Source organism: Equus asinus, chromosome 20 (assembly GCF_041296235.1).
Source record: "Equus asinus isolate D_3611 breed Donkey chromosome 20, EquAss-T2T_v2, whole genome shotgun sequence".
In the NCBI taxonomy this organism is placed as follows: Eukaryota; Metazoa; Chordata; class Mammalia; order Perissodactyla; family Equidae; genus Equus; species Equus asinus.
The window spans coordinates 62,029,961-62,049,471 of record NC_091809.1 but is presented as its reverse complement, the minus strand read 5'-3'; the positions used below and the strand labels follow the sequence as shown (position 1 = coordinate 62,049,471).

At 35.3% G+C, this 19,511-nt stretch overlaps 1 protein-coding gene and 1 long non-coding RNA gene across 6 annotated transcripts in view; one reads left to right on the top strand and one right to left on the bottom strand.

Moving 5' to 3' along the window:
* Positions 1 to 19,511, top strand: part of CNTN5 (contactin 5) — a 1,141,798-nt gene that overhangs the window by 724,637 nt on the left and 397,650 nt on the right. The window lies entirely within an intron of this gene.
* Positions 1 to 19,511, bottom strand: part of LOC139041112 (uncharacterized) — a 92,487-nt gene that overhangs the window by 37,546 nt on the left and 35,430 nt on the right. For 2 of the 3 annotated variants that reach the window (XR_011495715.1, XR_011495716.1), the window contains exon 2: positions 1,682 to 1,759. The exons of the other annotated variant lie outside the window; for it this stretch is intronic. This is a non-coding gene — a long non-coding RNA (uncharacterized lncRNA). The remainder of the gene's footprint in view (positions 1 to 1,681; positions 1,760 to 19,511) is intronic. 3 annotated transcript variants of the gene reach the window in all.

Sequence of the window (19,511 nt, the reverse complement as noted above, 5' to 3'; positions counted from 1 at the left end):
TCCTATATCAATTCAATAGCAAGTTTAATTAGCCTGACATAAAACCAAACTAATTTTTTAAATGTAACTAGAATTTAATCATGAAGCTATTAACTTTATTCATTTATAAATCTTTTTTTCAATTTTCATTTAAGCGGCTAATGGATTTGAGCAGCTGCTGCACATTTGCTCATCTTCCCCTTTTAACCCACCCCTCGCATGTCTAAATATCTACCCAGGAGGATCTTTCATTTTAAGTTCTTCCTAAATGAATATTTATAAACATGACTCAGCTTAGTTAATGTTAATAATGTACTTTAGCATTAATAAATAGATATCTCATAAGGGTCTAGTAAAAATTAATGAGGTGGAGAAGTCACGTCTGTGAACTGCTTTTTAAGTTCAGAAAGAAAGAGACAAATAAACATAAAGTTGGAGTATTACTGCTAGTGATGATTGTTACTGGTTATCAATAAGATTATTTTTGACAAAGTATATTTTCTTTCTGTAGCTTATGTTCATCATGAGGATAATTTTCTCACCTATGATAGTGATTTCTCTTCAGTGACAAGCGAGAATACACCATATAAAACTTTGTCACTCGATTAGCTTATTACCATGCTGATGAGAATTTGGAATTGATAATGTGACACTGCACACTTCTAAGATATCCTTCAAAAATGCACAGTTCATAGCAATCTCTCCAAAGTTTGGATTCTTAGAAATAATTCATACCAGCAAGTCAAACATAGAATGAATCAAGAATAAAATCTCCTCGTGCTGTCTCTTGCTTCAAAAATATCTTTATATGCCATCCCTGGTAAATTGATAGTTCATATCTAAATTCGAACATATTGCTTTTTAGAGCATTTAGATGATTTAGATCCAGAATATTCCATTAGTTTTCCTTAAAGCTGTTGATTAAAATAACCTCCTCAACTCTCTGGGAGATTATATGATTTTTATAGACTTCGTATTTAAGCCCTTTAATTTAACCTTTCCTTTTCATATGAAACTCAGAAATTACTTCTTTAGCTTTTTCATAACTTTTTCTCTTAAAGTAAAATTGACCTTACACTTAAAACCACATTTTACTAGTTTTTAGCATCTAATGAAATTATTTGAATAATTGCTAACTCCCCAGTATATCCAAAGCTTTAATTCATTAGTCTGTGAGGGTTTGTCCATCATAACTTTATTATACCTTTTGAGTATTAATATGAGTCACATTGGCTTGTGTGATTTTATTAGTTGTAAAATTATCTGCTTTTATTACAAAATAAATTAATATTAGTTTGTAATTTTGTGTTCTATAAAAAAACTCATTTTTAAATAAAATCATTATTCAAAGAACATGGTTTGTCTTCCTTTAAAAGAACAATTATTCTGATCACAATAGATATAGTAACTGTGACTGCATGACTCCTTGACAAAGTACAGTATGGATTCTTTGATAGAGATCACAGGAAAAAATTTTAAAATTAAAAATACACAATTTTATGCTTTACAGGAAAGTTATTGAGTGAATCAAAATTGAAATCTGTGCCAGATTGTCATCAAATCCTTAATACTGTTACATAACTTTTAAATTTGCAAGTATTTTATTTATTAAAGTTTATCCAAATACATATTTATTTATGGAAAACATGAATAATTCTGTCCATATATGACAGATGACCTCCAGCAAAATGACCCCATTTACCTGGCTTGACCAGGGGTAGATTTGACCTCAGTGTTTCTCTTCTTCTTTTTAGAAATGCAGAAAGGCAATTCTTCACTCCTAATGTGTGAAGTAACCGGAAAGAGCAGAATCAGGGAGTGTGTGAATCGTCTGACCCTTCCTGCTAAGCACATAGATCTAATTCATTGCTCCTTAATCCTTAGCAGACTGTCTGTAGAGGCCTTTCCGAAGCACAAAACATTCCAAGACACAAAAGTACAATGGAGGGATTTTTTATATTGAAGAATAATTGACATACAATATCCTAGCAGTTTCAGGTGTACATCATAGTGATTCACTATTTATGTACATTATGAAATGATCACCACGATAGGTCTAGTTATCATGTGTCACCATAGAAAACACAATGGAGTTTTAAATCTCAGTCCTAGTGCCAAGTTTACTTGATAAAATAACAGCTTCCTCTCAGGGTAATTTATAATCCTGGTGAAGATGAAGATACTAATATAAACCAAAAAAGTATAAACGAAGGGGCAGATGTGGAATATGAGTACTTTCTAAGATTATTTTATCCTGCAAAAACCCTTTCTTTGAGGGACAAGTCAGAGAGGAACATGTATTACCCATGGATTTCTTATGCCTTGATTGCATATTCACAGCACATGTTAAACATTGCTGCTCTTCATGTCTGTGAATGGATGAGTGGATGGATGGAAAGATGTAGATAATGATAGATATGGATGTATAGACATGTATATGGATATGTATAGATGTGTATATGTATGTATACTTATGTATGTATATGTATATATGTTTGTATGTACACATGTTTAATAACAATAACACAAGATTAAGCCTCAATAGTAATTGAGTACTTAAAAGCCAAGCAAACTGTTAAATATGTTTAATGCACATCGTCCCCTTTAATCCTCACATCAGCCTTAGGAAGGGAGTTCTTATTGATCCAATTTTAAATGGAAAAAAAAGTGAAACTCAAGAATGTCAAGTTATTTTCCCAAAGTCACACACGTAGTAAATGGTAAAAGAGCTGCTCCAAGTTAGATCTATCTTTTCAAACTGCATACTTCAAATCTACCTTGTGCTATCCTATACCATACTTGAACTTGCATTGCATTTTTTAGCATATCTGTAGTTATTTTATTCATAAAACATTTATTCAATTCCTACTCTATCTTGGGCATTGATCTAGTTGTTAGGGAGCCTATAATGAGCAATGCATATCCTCATAGAGCTTGAGTCCAGGAAAATCAGTACAAATTCCTCAATTCCATATCAATTCCCTTAGTTCATACACTCATTATCTCCCCCTGAACTACTGGGAAAATTGCCTACCTGGCACCCCTGCCTGCTTTTTCTACTCCTTAACACCTCTCTTCTCCACCCTACCCCACCCCACTAAAATTCCTCTGTACTGTTTTCTGAAATGATCTGTGTAAAACACAATTCTGACCATGTTGTTCCTGCATAAATCCCTGATGGCTTATCACCATTGCACAGAGGTTTGTAATTTACCCTATAAGTGTACAGAGGGCAGAGATAATCAGAGGGTGCCTCTAAGAACATGTACCCAAAAGAACTCTGTAGAAGTCAAGTTAGGAGGTCACTTCAATAATCTAGGTAAAAAGGACTTGAATTCCCTGATATGTTGGATATAATAGAATAGATATGTGTAGGAACCTCCAAAATAACTGAGAATTTGAAAATGATTGGATGAATGAGGGTGGAAGTGTAAAAAATATGGAGGAGTTAGAATGACATCAGGACTCTAAGCTTTCCTCAATTCAACTGAATAGTTTATAATGCTGCAACATAATCAAGTCACACAGAGAAAAGAAGTAAGTTTCCGGGAGAATAAAATAATTTCACTTTGAGGCAATTTTATTCTTAGTTTCAGGATAAAACACTAAATATTTCAAAATATTGGTTAGTACTCAGGAATAGCATGTGAGAACTGTCCCCAAAACACATTGAGTGACTCAATGAAATCATGGGGATGTTTCTTCAAGAGAAATTGTACTAGAAAGAAAAGAAGACTATGGACTAACTTTCAAGAATAAATGCATTTCTCCAGTAGAAACATAGTGAAAGGCAGAAAGAAAGGAGTTAGTGAAGGAGATAAGAAAGGAATGATCCAAGAAGTACAGAAGAAATCCAATAAAATAGAGTGAAATACAAAGGACATTCAGAGTTTTAAGATGGGAACGGTCACTATCATCAAATGCTATAAATAACACTCAGAAAAAGACCTTTGGATTTTGAGACCTTTAAAAATCAATTTCAGAGCCAGCCCATATGGCCTGGTGGTTAAAATTCGTCATGCTCTGCTTCAGTGGCCTGAGTTCAGTTCCCAAGCATGGAACCATACTGCTTGTCGGTTAGCAGCCATGCTGTGGTGGCAGCGCACATTTAAGAACTTACAACTATACACAACCATGTACTGAGGCTTAGAGCCGCAGGGGAAAGGAAGAAAAGGGGAGGAAGATTGGCAACAGATGTTAGCTTAGGGATAATCATCCCCTGCAAGAAAAAAAAAGATTTACTATTAAGACAGGCTAATGGACCCTTTAAAAAAAATCACTTTCAGTAGTGATAGAGACAGAAATCAGAATCTAAAGCTTTTAAGTATAAGGTATCATGGTGGATTCTGATTTGGGCCATAACAAGAATGAGGACGTATATTGGAGTATTGTTGACAGGACATGATAATGAAACATGGTGATACTTGGTGGTAGAAAGAATGGAGTCAGTATAGAGGAGGATGCTGACAACACAAAACAGAGAGAGTCTAATTAGTGAAATGAATTTTTCATTTTCAAATATAGAATAGGTAGCCTCTAGATTTTAATCTTCCTCCAAGGAAATATTTTGCCATATGGAAGATTCTCAATGTTGTAAATACTATAATTAACTAGAAAAAAATTAGAGTTTAGATTCACATCCGGACCTGCAAACTTAAACTAGGTAAAGGACCTTAAAAAAAACCAGGGAGCTATAAAATCCTATAAGTATTTTTGGATTCTTTCAAAACTAATACTCATTTCATAGCCTCTAGAATCTTGGATTTTTCTTTTCAATAAAATACAACTATTATCTCAAGAGAAGTAGAAACCACTTTTGCCATAACTTTCTAACACCCAGTGGAAGAGTCACATGTGGTTATGTTTCACTGATATTTTTCCAATTCCAAAGAATGAAAAGGAGAGGAACCAAGAGGATAACACCTAATCAAGACCAACTAATTAGCTGTGTGTTGCTCAGAAGGGCCTCAGCACTTGTGAATTCATGCTCCCAGTTTCTATGTGAGCTTTCTGCAGTGTTTTTGTTTCTTCTTTTGTTTCTTGTTTTTGAGTTAAATTTAGTACTTTGGGCAAATTCTGGGAGTGCACTTGAGGTTTCTTATTATCATTTTTAACAATTCTTCTTGTGTATCTGTAATAGGAGCTTTTTCTTTTCTTTTCTTTTTGTGGGGAAGATTGGATGCCAATCTTCCTCTTTTTGCTTGAGTGAGATGGTCCCTGAGCTAATATCTGTGCCAGTCTTCCTCTACTTTGTATATGGGATGCTGCCACAGCATGGATTGATGTGTGGTGTGTAGGTCCATTCTCAGAATCTGAACCTGCCAACCCTGGCCACTGAAGTGGAATGCACGAACTGAACTTGACCACTACACCACTGGACTGGCCCCAGGAGCTTTTTAAATTAAAAGCCTTTTCAACTCATTGCAATAGAGCCTTGTTCAAATTGTAAATGATGCTGTATGTGTCTGTGTAGGAGGCTCATGTCATGTCAAAAAAACTCTTTCACACCTTTGTTTAGGATATCCTCAGGCATTGGCCATTTAACCTAGTCTATAAGTTGGATAAGATTTTACCTCTGAGGTATATTTATGGTGCTTACAGTCTAAGTTTATACTAAGATGAGACCAGGATGACTTCTCTATGCCAGGATTATATTCCATCCATTCTATGGGAGTAAAGGGGCAAGTATGGCATTGGTTGGGCCATGGTAACCTCTTCATAAGCCATTAAGTCTATCTCTATTGACATGGATGCATTCTTTTTTTGCTTTTTCAAAATGGTTTTTTAAAATTTTATTTATTATTTTTATTATTATTTTTACTGAGGAAGATTAGCCCTGAGCTGACATCTATGCAAATCTTCCTTTATTTTATATGTGGGTCACCGCCACAACATGGCTGATGAGTGGTGTAGGTCCATGCCTGGGATCAGAACCTGTGAACCCGGGCTGCCGAAGCAGAGTGCACAGAACTTAACCAGTAGGCCATGAGGCTGACCCCTATTTATTAAGGTATAATTGACATATAACATTATGTTAGTTTCAAGTGCACCACCTAATGATTCAAAATGTGTATACATTGTGAAATAAGTCTAATTAACATCTGTCACCTTACACAGTTACAAAAAATTTTTTTGTGTGCTGAAAACTTTTGTTTTTAACTGAACAAGATTTACCCTGAGCTAACATCCATTGCCAATCCTCTTTTTGCTTGAGGAATATTTGCCCTGAGCTAACATCTGTGCCAGTCTTCCTCTATTTTGTATATAGGTCAATGCCATGGCGTGGTCACCAATGAGTGGTGTAGGGCCATGTCTGGTAATTAAACCGGGTTGCCAAAGCAGAGCCAGACAAACTTAACCACTAGGCCGTGGGGTCAGCCCTGGGAACTTTTAATATCTATTCTCTAAGCAACTTTCAAATATACAATACAGTATTATTAACTATAGTCACCATGATATACTTTACATCTCCATGACTTATTTATTTTATAATTGAAAGTTTGTACTTTTTGACCTCCATTGCCCATTTTTCCCACCTCTCAATCACTGCCTCTGGCAGTTCCCAATCTGTTCTCTGTATTTATGAGCTTGTTTTTTTTGTTTTTGTTTTTGTTTTAGATTCCACATATAAGTGAGATCTTACAGTATTTGTCTTTCTCTGACTTATTTTTCTTAGTATAATGCCCTCAGGGTACATCCATGTTGTTGCAAATGGGAAGATTTCATTCTTTTTTATAACTGAATAGTATTATATTATGGGTGTCTATATAACATCTTCTTTATCCATTCATCCACCGATGGATACTTAGGTTGAGTCCATATCTTGGCTATTGTAAATAATGCTGCAGAGAACATGGTGGGTTCATATATCTTTTTGAGTTAGCGTTTTTGTTTTCTTTGGATATATACACAGAAGTGGAATTGCTGAATCATATGGTAGTTCTATTTCAATTTTTGGAGGAAACTCCATACTGTTTTTCATAGTGACTTCACAAATTTACATTCCCATCAACAGTGCGCAAAGGTTTTGTTTTCTCCACATCCTGGCCAACACTTGTTATTTCTTGTCTTTTTGATAATAGCCACTCTAACAGGTGTGAGGTGATATCTCATTGTAGATTTATTTGCATTTCCTTGATGATTAGTGATGTTGAACATCTTTTCATGTACTTGTTGGCCATCTGTATGTCTTCTTTGGGAAAATGTCTGTTCAGATCTGCTTATTATTTAATTGTTTTTATTTTTTTGCTGTTGAGTTGTATGGATTCTTTATATACTTTGGATATTAACCCCTTATCAGCTAAATGATTTAGAAATATTTTCTCCCATTCAGTAGGTTGCCTTTACATTTTGTTGATGGTTTTCTTTGCTGTGGAGAAGCTTTTTAGTTTAATGTAACCCCATTTGTTTTGTTTGCTTTTCTTGCTTTTGCTTATGGTGCCACATTCAAAATATCATTGCCAAGATCTATGTCAAGGAGCTTATTGCCCACATTTTCTTCTATGAGTTTTACGATTTCACTTCTTACGTTCAAGTCTTTAATCAATTTTTAGTTAATTTTTGTGTATGGTGTAAGACAGTGGTCCAGTTTCATTCTTTTGGATGTGGCTGTTCCGTTTTCCCAACATCATTTATTGAAGAGACTATCCTTTCTCCACTGCATATTCTTGGCAACTTTGTCATAAGCTAATTGACCATGTATGTGTGGGTTTGTTTCTGGGCTCTCTATTCTCTTCCAATGATCTTTGTGTCTGTTTTTGTGCCAACATGGATGTATTTAGATGAAGAGTTACTATTCTTTATCTTCTTCGCCTTTCCTCCTACCAAAGCAACACTAATCTGATCAGCCTATCCTTCTTAAAATATTTAGTCTTCCAAGCCGTTCCAGAATAAAGTGCAAACTCCTACAAATAGCCTCAAGGACATTTATTATTTAGTCTCTGCCTGCTTTTCCAGCTTTATCTCTAATATAGGCTATACTGAATTATATACAGTCCTCAAAAGATTTTATTCTTGTTCATGGAATCGTATATTTACTTGTGATGTTCTTCCTGCCTGCTGGGCTACTGTTCAACAACCAACCTCTCTCTGTCTCTCTCTCTGCCATGTGTTCCGTACTATATTTGTTTCTTGTTATTTGCGTTGCAGCTATTCATGACAATCATCTTTGGTTCCCAAGAGCCATTCCAAGCTTGAGCACACCACTGACTCTATAAGACTGTGAATTCATTGAGGACAGATTTCATGCCTCAGTTATTTTTTTTTTAGATTGATATCCAACTGCTAACATGCAAGTGCATAGTCAATGCTCAGAGAATGTTTGCAAAATGAGTAAGTGAATGAGTGAAATACCCACCAACACCACAGTTACCACTACCCTCAGAAAGAATTTCCTTCTAAGACTTATGAGAAGAATGATTCCTTAGGAGGTACATCCACATTTGTTTCTGACAGTTGCAACAGAGAATCAAAATAAATAAGACAATTTATGCAGAAACAATTTATAAATTATAAAGCTCCACATAGATAGTAGTTAGTGAGATTATTACTAAATTTTAAATGGTTATTAATACTTAGAGGTATTAATAGATATAATTACTATTAATATCAAACATGCATTAATATTCCTTTTAAAATTACTAACAATATCTTTACATATTATTTTGCACACCATTGCTAATATATTCCATGTTATATTGGACAGTGTAACAGATGTCTGAAGCAAACAGAGAAAGATGGAAAGTTTCTCTTTTTTTAAAGTAATTTTAGATGGATATGCACCTGATTGCAGACAGCAGAAAGCTCTCTGACTTTTCTTTCTGAACATGATTTTAGAATTCTAGCAACGTCTCTCTATTGATCCATGTAGCAATGAAAGTTTGCTATTCACTTCATAGCCTCATTGAGTTGCAAGTGTAGAGTCAGGATATGGTGAAAGCACTTTTCGAACTAAGCCAAAAACCTTGCTCTTAAGTTCTTTGTGAATATATGTGCAAATATTCTTCTATTTCAGTTGTCAACACTTAAGTTGTCTACCCATGCCACTGCTATAACTCGCGTCAAAAGACCCAGAAATAATAGTTTACTTTTTTCAGTCAGTTTTTAAAAACTCTTGTTTTTCAGCTCACCATCAGAAAAAAAGTTCTTACCTCCCAACTCTTAATAGGTAGATGGATTTAGAGAATTGTCTTCCCTAAGTTGTTCACAGGAAATTAAATAGCATTTTAAAGGATCACATCTGTCACACCAAAATAACCAAAAATATGTCTATAATATGTCAGTAAATAAGGTCAAATGAGGTCATTAATATCAATTGTTTTCATAAACATAGTAAATCATCCACCTAAGAAATCACAGATATAACAGACTTATTTAAATTATAATTCTTGGAATTCCATAAACAGTCCTTACATTCACAAAATAACAATATAGTTGCTGGGATGGAACTAGCATGTTTATTATACAGAATTTCTGAGTCCCCGTGCACCAATATGCAAGCAGATCTAGCAAGCTTGACTTGCAATTATAATTTTTAATTCCATTATAAGAACACAAGAACTAAAAATAGTATCAATGTTTTACTAGTCTTGATTTTTTTTAAACACTCAATAAATAGGACTATATCTTTTCCTGTAGAGGACATTCTGTGGCAGTGTTTTTATTTATTTATTTTTTGACATTTTGCATTTTAGAGATTGTTTCCAAAGCCATTTCTTAAAATATTCTCTAAATATTTTTAATTTCAGGCTATTCATCCACTTGTAGAGATTACAAAAACAAGGCTGTCTTTGTTAAAAAAATAAACACTGTAATGAAAATAACTGCATTTATCAATTTGAACAACTTATTTTAAATGTTAGACATTTGTATAGTATTTCTATTTAATCATATAAACATTAACAGTATTTAATGACAATGCTGCTGGTGATGGCTAAGATGTATTAAGTGATTATTATGCATCAGAACTGGGGTAAGCTTTTTGTGTATACTCTCATATTCCATCACAAACAACGATCCCATCAGGTGGGCATTATCCACATTTAAACATTGAAAATTAGGAAACTGAAGGAGGTAACTCACTTGCCCAAGGTGACATGATTAATAAGAGATGAAACTGAAATACAAGTCTTGTGTTATCTGACTCTAGATTAATGAAATAAAAGGAATAATATTCCCCTAATGTTTGTAGAGTTTTTGCATGTGGCACCTCATTAAGTCACCTGAAAAATCTTAAGCTTATGCTGAGTGCTCTCACAACCTCTAATTTTGAGGTCAGAAAACTGAAATGATAAAGGTCATATACTACCAGTGGCCACACAGCTCAGATTAAGACTTGAGTTTAGTCTGTGTGGTACAGCTGAGGTACTTATGCACATTCATATCATCCTTGCTTTTAACTTATCCTTCAGGGTATTCACACAGGGCTACTCTTTGGTTTGTTTTATCCCAGGGCCTTATCTATTGAAATTGATTATCAAAACAGTGCCACACAGAGAACATGCCTCCAACTGCTTTCACTCTAATGTTATTTTTTCTAATAAATCAAGTGATGCATAGTTTCATATTATGTCGAGTAATTCATATTGGTTTTCGTTAGTGTGCAGATGAAACTCAAAATATCTCTAATTATAAGAGAGATAAAATAAATAGAATTCATGCAGTTTGACTATCCATATCATCAGGTCACACTTGATTCAGAAGAGGCATGGAGACTGTAGAGGTCTTAGTAATGTGGTCTACCAGGATTTAGCTTCCAAAGGAAGCTCAATTCAGCGCATAGCAATCGTCCTCACCTTAGAAGAAGGCGTAGCCTTAGAAATGAGGGATGTTCAGGTACCCTACTTTATTTCAAGCTATTTACTAGCACCTAAATTTCATAGCTACTGCTACTGTTGTGGGTCTAAACTAAAATAAGTTGAATAGCTAGTAGTACTAAAAAGTATTTTTCTACTTTCAAAATTAATGTTTTGGAAGCAAGTTGTAACTGCAGTCCAAAATTTATGATTTGAGTTTTCATATTTTGGGAGAACTAGTAGTATAAAATTTATAATATTAATCTTATCACACATACTACATTTTTTCCTAACATAATCTGGGTGGCATTGTAAATATGGATAAGGCTAAATGAGTATTTAAATATAAAACTTAAAAATTAACTGTCAACCTAATCTTGTTTACCTTTACAAACCTGGCACCTCTGCATCATTTTGAATAATGAGGTTTTCTTTGATGCTGCCGAATACATTTCAGCATAACTAGCTAAGGACAAATAAAATATTTCAACACATACATTTTATCCAGTCTTTTTGAACTAGAAATACCTGTCTTTGCCCAGGGTCCATTGAAACTGTTCTGCCACAAAGTGATATCCCTCATTTTTGCTTATAGTAGATGTTATATTTTCCCCTGGCCTCTGCCATGGAGGCAAATTATTATCTCCCTATAAAGTAAAATTGCTTTTTTTAAATTTGTAGATTATACAGTTTTTGTAGGCTTATCTCATTTCCAAAATTTACAGCCTTGCACAGAGGGAAAAAAAGAACAAAAAAGCTCATGTCTGTTTTAATATAACCCTGTACTAAAATTTAACTTTCCTAATTATCTTTCTTTTAAAATGAAATTAAAAATATATTCTATTCTTTAGTTTAGAATATAATTATTGATTAACTGCTAATCATATATAACTTTTCAAATGGTGAGTCACTAGTAAACGGTCATGACAGGAAAAGCGCAAGGCCAAACAGATGATTCAAATGAGTAGCTTTAAAAGGATCTTAGAGAAAAGCATCTCACTGGACATTCCACTCTTGTACACATATAATAGGTTGTTAGAGAAATTTCCACCTCCTCAGACCTCATTTAATAAATGAGCTGGTTTTTCTCAATGGCATAATAAAGGCATGTAACCTGGTGATTCAATTTACCTTAATGATGATAAATTCAAAAGGTTGATGTGTGGATGTGTGTGGATGTGTGTTTGGTTAAAAAGTGGCTTTGCTTACACTGAAAAGACTGAATACTCATCTAGGCCATTAACTTGTACTACTTTATTATAAAATATTAATCCTAACAGAAATTATGAATCAATGTTAGCATGTGAAAGAAAATCATACGTTAGGATAGCTAGAGGCCCTTTGTTGTGTTTGAGATAATATATCTATTCTATTTATGACCTCTCACTTAGTGAAGAGTAAAATAGAGAATACGTTAGTTGCTTTTCTTTCATCAAAGTGGAGCCTAATATAATGCGAGCAGGTCCAACGTAGACATTTTGCACTTCCTTGAAGGCCTAAGTCAATGAGAAGAGTTACAGAGTGGGAGATGGAGAAACTGATTAGTTTAATTGTGGAAAACAATAGAGAAGAGATTTTCAAGTATGGGAGTTTGCTAACCACATCAAATTCAGTCCATTTATTTGCTGGTAATCAGGATAAAGAAACTGCATTTGTCAATTGAAAGTGTACTGTTGAATATAAAGATAGTACTTCATTTGGGGGAATAAGGCTGAAGTTAATATATGGAAGGAAAGTCAAGAAGTGAGCATGTAGTAAGAAACTAGAAACAAACATTTGCTTCTTTAAAAGTTAGGCAGTGGATGGATAGTGGGATTTACAATAATAACTTTATGAGTAGGAAGGCACACACAGTAAACAATATATTCTACTGAAAAACTAATTTGAAGTGGCTTTTACTCTTCAACAGTAAAATGCATGGGTGTTCTTCCAGCTTCATCTTTCTCCTCTTTTTACACTCAAATAATTTTTAATAACATCAAAATCTCCTAACCATATCTAAATTGAGCAGTAATTTCTGAAATAGGTTTTCAATGTTGGCGTTATATACAGGATAGGTCCTTCCTTGGGTTACAGTCCCATGTCAATGCCAAAATTTACAAAAAATTCACCTTCATCCCATTTGAGGCTTACTAGAAATCCCTGGTCACCCAAAATTATATCTTTGCAGAGAGAGCCAGAGTAGGAATGTTGGCTGTGATTTGAATTACCCACTGCCTGCCACCATCACTTATAGCCGCGTCCTGATATTTCCTTTAATATGATCCTCAGATATCTTAATACTACTTCATTGCTAGATTGGCATTTCACCTATATGCGCCTTATCAGTTTGAGAGAATTTACTTTTATGTATCACATTCTTTAAGATCCTTCCTCCCTCATACCCCATGTCTTACTCAGTATCTGTTTTCTTTGTTTCTGTTGCTATTCCTGTTTTTTTTTTTTTTCACTTTGTATAGGCATTCCCAAGTTTTAGGCAACTTCCCCTCTCTCTCTTTTTCTCTTTCTCGCCCTCTCTCACTTCTCTATGAACTACCACAGACACTCATTTTCAGCTGTTATGCAGGATAAATTCGTATATCGTAAATCCATGTCTATCTTTCTGACTTTATTGCTAATATCTAGTGCCAAATTGTTTGTTGAATATCTCCTTCAGCACCACAATTCCAATTCATCCTCTTTCCATAAAAATCTACCAAGCTTCTGAGTTTCTCTTTTGTAAATTGTACCAATGATACCAGACTAGAAAACTTGGGAACATCTCTGATTGCCCCTCTTCGTTTTCTTTTATTACTTCTCCATATCCAATCAATCTCCCTCCGAGCAGTTTTCACACATCCTTTCTTTCCTTACCAAAGTGCAACCACCCTAGTTGAAGTCTTTAATGTGCTTTTTACCTGGACCATTATGTTAGCTTTCGGGATGGTATTGTCATCTCCATCCATCTCAGACCACCCCTTGTGTTCCCACACCTCTGTTCTTATCAAGACTCCCTTCTACTTAAAACCCACCATGTTCCACTGAGTACTAATAAAAATTATAGAACTCCACATCTGGACTCAACCAGTCTTTCTAGACATCATCTCCCACTTTTGATGCACATTCATTATTTACTGTAGGCAATCTGTAATATCCTTTCTCTCTGCCTCATACAGATATGCTGACCTGGAGTGCCTTTTTATTTCTATGGCTTTTGACATCTCACCTCTTCTTCAAGTTATAAGCCACATGCTATGTTTTCCATAAATTTTTTCCTCATTCTTCCCAGAATGTTGTGACCTCTCTGTAATGACAAATTCTTTGTACTCGGTTTATGTGACTTGAAACCCAAAAGTCTGGGTTCAAATACAAGTTTCTAGGAGGAATATTTGGGGTGAGTTAAAGATTGTTTTCTCATCTGTATAATGAGGATAATATTAATATCACTCTCACAAGGTTGATACAAGAAATATATGGGGAAAGATTTTGGCCCCCGTTTCTTGATAGCTATCAGGGCAGGAATCTTTGCTTTGCTCACTAATATATCCCAACCACCCTAAACGGAGCCTGGCACATATTGTTAAATGTATGATCTATAAAATAGTATAAAAATGTTAATATTTTTTGAAGTTAAAATTATTAATATTCAGGATATTATAGCTATTTATATATTGGTTTGTTTACTTTACTAGGGAAAGAAATGTATCCTTTTACTAGATATTTATTGAACACTTAACAATGAAATGGATACTATCCTGTCTCTGTTATTACTCCTGCATTTGTGCCTTCTTTTCTGGCCCCTGATTCTTTCTATCTTCCTACACTTTTGGAATTTAATATTCCCTCCTTAGCTCTCTTCTAATCTCGTTCTTTCCACTCTCCTTGGATGATATCATTACTCTTGGCTCCCTTCTGGTCCTATGCTCTAGTCCCTCGCCGTCTTTCCTTGATGCTACAAGGCCACTTGCTCCATTAGGATCTTGTTATCCTTGCTACCTGGAATGCTTATTCCTTGGATCTTCCCAAATCTCCCTTTTTCTCTTCACATCTTAGCTCTGATGTCATTTTCCTCAAAGAGGGCAACCCTGAACTCCCTCACTAATTAATTTTGAAAATTTACTTCTTTTCTTTTAATGAGTATCATAATAAAACACTTTGCCTCAAAGTTTTTAGGAATTAGATATCATGTCAATACATTAGCAAACTAATGAAAGAAGGCAATAGAATATTTTCTGTTTATAATATAGTGATTCACATAAAAACACATGAAAGTGTAAACTCTTCTCTTGAAGCAGTTTCACGGGCCACAACTATTGTTTATCTCCACTAAGAGACATAAATGCTTCCAATATTGTGATAATATTTGTGAATGCTTAAGAATAAACACAATCATTGGCATACAATAAATTGATAAGTGAATATCAGTTACAGGAAGAGGAATCAGTTGCCTCTGCCTTGATCTATATAATAATATTAACAAAACACCTATTTTATGCAAGGTATTGTAATAGGTGTCTTCCATCTCTTTATCTGTCTTGAGAACTTTTATTTCTCCAAGGTTTCCTTCAAATATCACCTTGGGGCCAGCCAGTGGCTGAGTGGTTAAAGTTCCACATGCTCCACTTCGGCTGCCTGGGGTTCACGGGTTTGGATCCCAGATGTGGACTTAATCCATTCATCAGCCAAGCTGTGGAGGCATCCCACATACAAAATAGAGGAAGATTGGCACAGATGTTAGCTCAGGGCTACTCTTCCTCAATCGAAAAAAGAGGAGGATTGGCAGTGGATATTATCTCAGGGCAAATCTTCCTCACAAACGAAACAAAACAAAACAAATATCACCTTACTTTTACAACTTCTCTGTATCCTTCTCCCCTCCATGCTTCAGTAGTATACTATACATTGCTGTATTGTTGCAGTTGTCATATTATCTAACTATTGTGTGTCTCCACTATAAGAATGTAAATGCCTGAAAGGTTGGGACAAAATCTTTGAAATCTTAAGAATAAAGAACTGTCACTGGGACATAATAAGTGTATATTTGATTAAAAAAAGAACACCAGATAGTGGAAGAGGAATTCAAAGAACTTCTCTATATATTTATGAGATATACATGTTATGAAACTTATAATAATTTAGCCCTTAATTAAATTATTTCATTTTACCAATAGAAAACCTTTATGATGATAATTTATAAATATAGTAATATTTATATCTCAGGATTAACATAATCTGATATAGAATAATTGAGAAAGGATGTAAGAATATAATTTCATATAAGGAATTGAGAAAACATGTATTTTGAGTAATCTGAAAAATCATTTACAGTGAAACAGAAATATCAGAATTTTTAGATGAGTAGCTAAGATAAATTATACTTATCTAATAATTACCAAAAACTTTTCTTCTAAAATATAAACTAAAAATTATTTGCCTAAGCCACCTGGAAATCTTTTACAGCCCATTAATTAATAGTAATGTGTGATTTGTTTAGTTTATTGCATTTTCCACAACTCACTAAATCTGCGCTTATACATAGTTGTAGCCTGCTTTGGTTTCACTTGTTTTAATTATATTTTGATGATTTAAGACAATAGCCATATGGATTCAAGCTTTATTTTGTTTTTTTCCTGTCCCACACCATTGTGGAACTATTACTGTTCCTAGTTACATGTTTTTTAAAATGCAATAGTTTTTCTTGAGAATTTGCTACTGGCTTTTATGTTATACTGTCATATTTCAGTAATTTAACACATTAGCAGCATCCAGGGATATGTGAGGGTGGGTACTCTAGCTTCTGGAAGGTCCTGATGATGTAATTTGTAATAAGAAGAAGTGTGATCTCACAGGCTATTTGGGCGGTTTCCAGTGGCTTGTCAGGAGTGATCCTGCTCTGAAGTCCACTTCTGGGTATAGAAAACCAATAAACTGTTTTTTCTTCAGTTACTCAAAGAATTTAGGGAGTGACACAGCTCAACAGTTTCCTTTGCACATTTTATAAGAGTACAGAAGCAGTGGTTCCTTCTGCTGGGTTATTAGTATTTGCTCCATTTAAAATCAAAGATTATCTTTTATGAATTACCTACATTGTGCTTGGCACATTACTGGGTGCTTAACATATATAATTTTAATTCTCAGTATGACCCTGCAGGAAAACCATTTTTATTATAGTTTGCTACTGAGAAAACTGAAACTCAAAGAAGTCTAAGTTCTTTTTCATGATCTGTTTAAAGTCTTCCCAAAACTCAGGGTGCTTTCCATCCTCGGTGGATTTAAGTTTCTTGGACGTATGATGCTGATACATGCATCTCGTGCCTCCCAGCCACTCGACCCCACCATCAGAGCTGAGGTCCAGGGACTAGTGCTAAAAGGAGTCAAGAAATTTTGTACAGTTGTGTCAATCAGAGTCAGAACCATTGATTTGCTGCTGTGGCCATTTGTGGAGGAAGTCTCACAGGGAGCTGGGACCTGCTGAGTTCAGCCCATGGGTGCTAAGGCCAGATTATATTTGAGCTCCTTGGGTTCCCCTTCCCTGTGGACCTGTCTCATCCCCAGAGGTGCACATGTCAGTGCAGTATTTATCAACGCCTACCACCATTTCCTGTAACATCTATGTAATGAAATGTGGTTCACGGGGGGACAGAGATTCATGGGCCACTGGAAATTGTGCAGATATTTGGGGACTTTTACAAATTTAGGTGGGTGAAAAGTACATGAGGCAATGCAACTGCCACATGGAATATATTGAAGAAGGTTCCAAACCCAAGGGGTCCTATAACTATTTAGAAAAAAACCTGGGATTCCAACCCTGATCTGGGTGACTCCAAAGCTTGTATTCTTTCAACTGATTCTCTCTTTTAAAAAAGTGCAATAAATTTGCTACATCTTGCAGTCAGTATCACTGTTTTCTAGATCCAAGAGCTGTAAAAAGAGATTGTTCTCTTGCCTCTTCACCTTTAATGCTCTTTTTCTTTTAGCATGGCAAGGAAGCAGCATAAGGGTGGGCTTTTAAATAAACATGCATTTATTGAGCACCTACCCTGTGCCAGTACCATGCTGGATACTATTGTGAAGAGTTGGAATGTGCTAGGTTTTTTTGGTGACAAACGACCACAAACTTAGTGACTTAACCAGCACACATTTATAATCTCACAGTTCTGTAGGATGGTCCAACATGGGTCTCACTGAGCTAAAATCAAGGTGTTGACAGGGCTACATTCCTTCTGGAAGCCCTGGGGAAGAATCTGTTTCCCTGGTTTTCCCAGTTTCTAGAGGCTGCCCACATTTCTTACTTTGTGACCCCTTTCCTCCTCTTCAAAGCCAGCAGCTTAGCATCTTTCTGACTGCTTCCATCATCACATCTGATTCTCTTCTCCTGCCTCTTTCCTCTATTCTTAAGGACACTTTGATTACATTAGGTCCACCTAGATAATCCAGGAGACTCTCCCTGTTTTAAGGTCTGCTGGTTGGCAAGCTGAATTACATATTCAACCTTAATTCCCTTTTTCCATGTTACCTAACATATTCACAAATTCCAGGATTGAGACATGGACAACGTTAGGGGAATGTGATTCTGCGAACCACACAGAGAAAAAGGAAATCACCCAAGATGTACCAGACACAGCATATAAGAGATAACGCATGAAAAGTGTATCTGTAACTACCAGAAAACAAAACATCATGTTAAGAAAATACGTAACAATAACAATCATAGTCATAACTAAAGACATTTATTGAAAATTTATTATGTACCAGGCACTGTGCTCAGTGCTTTTTATCCAATGGTTGTTTCAATTTTCAAAACAACTTTTAAAGGTAAGAAGTACTGATTCTATTTTGATAAAGATAACAGGCTTAGTCTTGCCCAGGTTCTCCTAGCTAATAAGTATGAAAATGGGATTTAAACTTAGGACTTTGATTTCAAAGTCTGTGCTCCAGTTTGTAGAATATTCATATAATGAAAAAGGATTTAGAGCAAAATGATTCCAAGTCAGTTCACAGCACTGAAAAGTGCGGTTAGTATGACGTTTGCAGAAACACGCTCAAGGAGGAGAGGGGATGAACAGAAAGTGTTCATCACGGGAAGTGGTGAGCAGCGTAGTGAGAGGTGAAAGAGATCAACTGTATTGGGGCATGTGAAGGTTTGTGCTGAGGAGTCAGGGAGATAAATATTAATAGGAAAAATGAAAGGGATTTTGGCTGGTTTATAATCTCTTGAGTCTGTGGTTGAACAGATAAACAAGAGGGGACACTTACACTTTTTTTAAATAAGTGAGAGATATGATGAAATCGTGTTTTTAGGGACATTAGTCTGAGGCATATGAAAGATGATTAGGAAAGAACAGTAGATTAAAAAACTCCAACAGGCAACTGCAGTGATTGCAACAGCAAATGACATGGGGCTTTCAGAGTGTGGGTCCTGTGACCAATAATCAGCCTACAACAACCTCTTATTGAGCACTATTTATTTTATTTATCTATACAGCATCTCAAACTTAATATTTGGAAAACTTATGTTGTTAGTGCCCATCAAGTGGATTCTGACTCCTAGAGACACTGTGCACAGCAGATCAGAACCCTGCTCAGTCTTTTTGTGCCATCCTCTCACCTTCTGGGCTATATCAGACAATGCTATGCTGCTAGTCATAGGGTTTTCATGGCCAAATTTTTCAGAAGTGGGTGGCCAGCTCCTTCTTCCTAGTTGTCCAGTCTGGAAGCTCAGCTGAACCCTGTCTACCGTGGGTGACTCCGCTGGTGTTT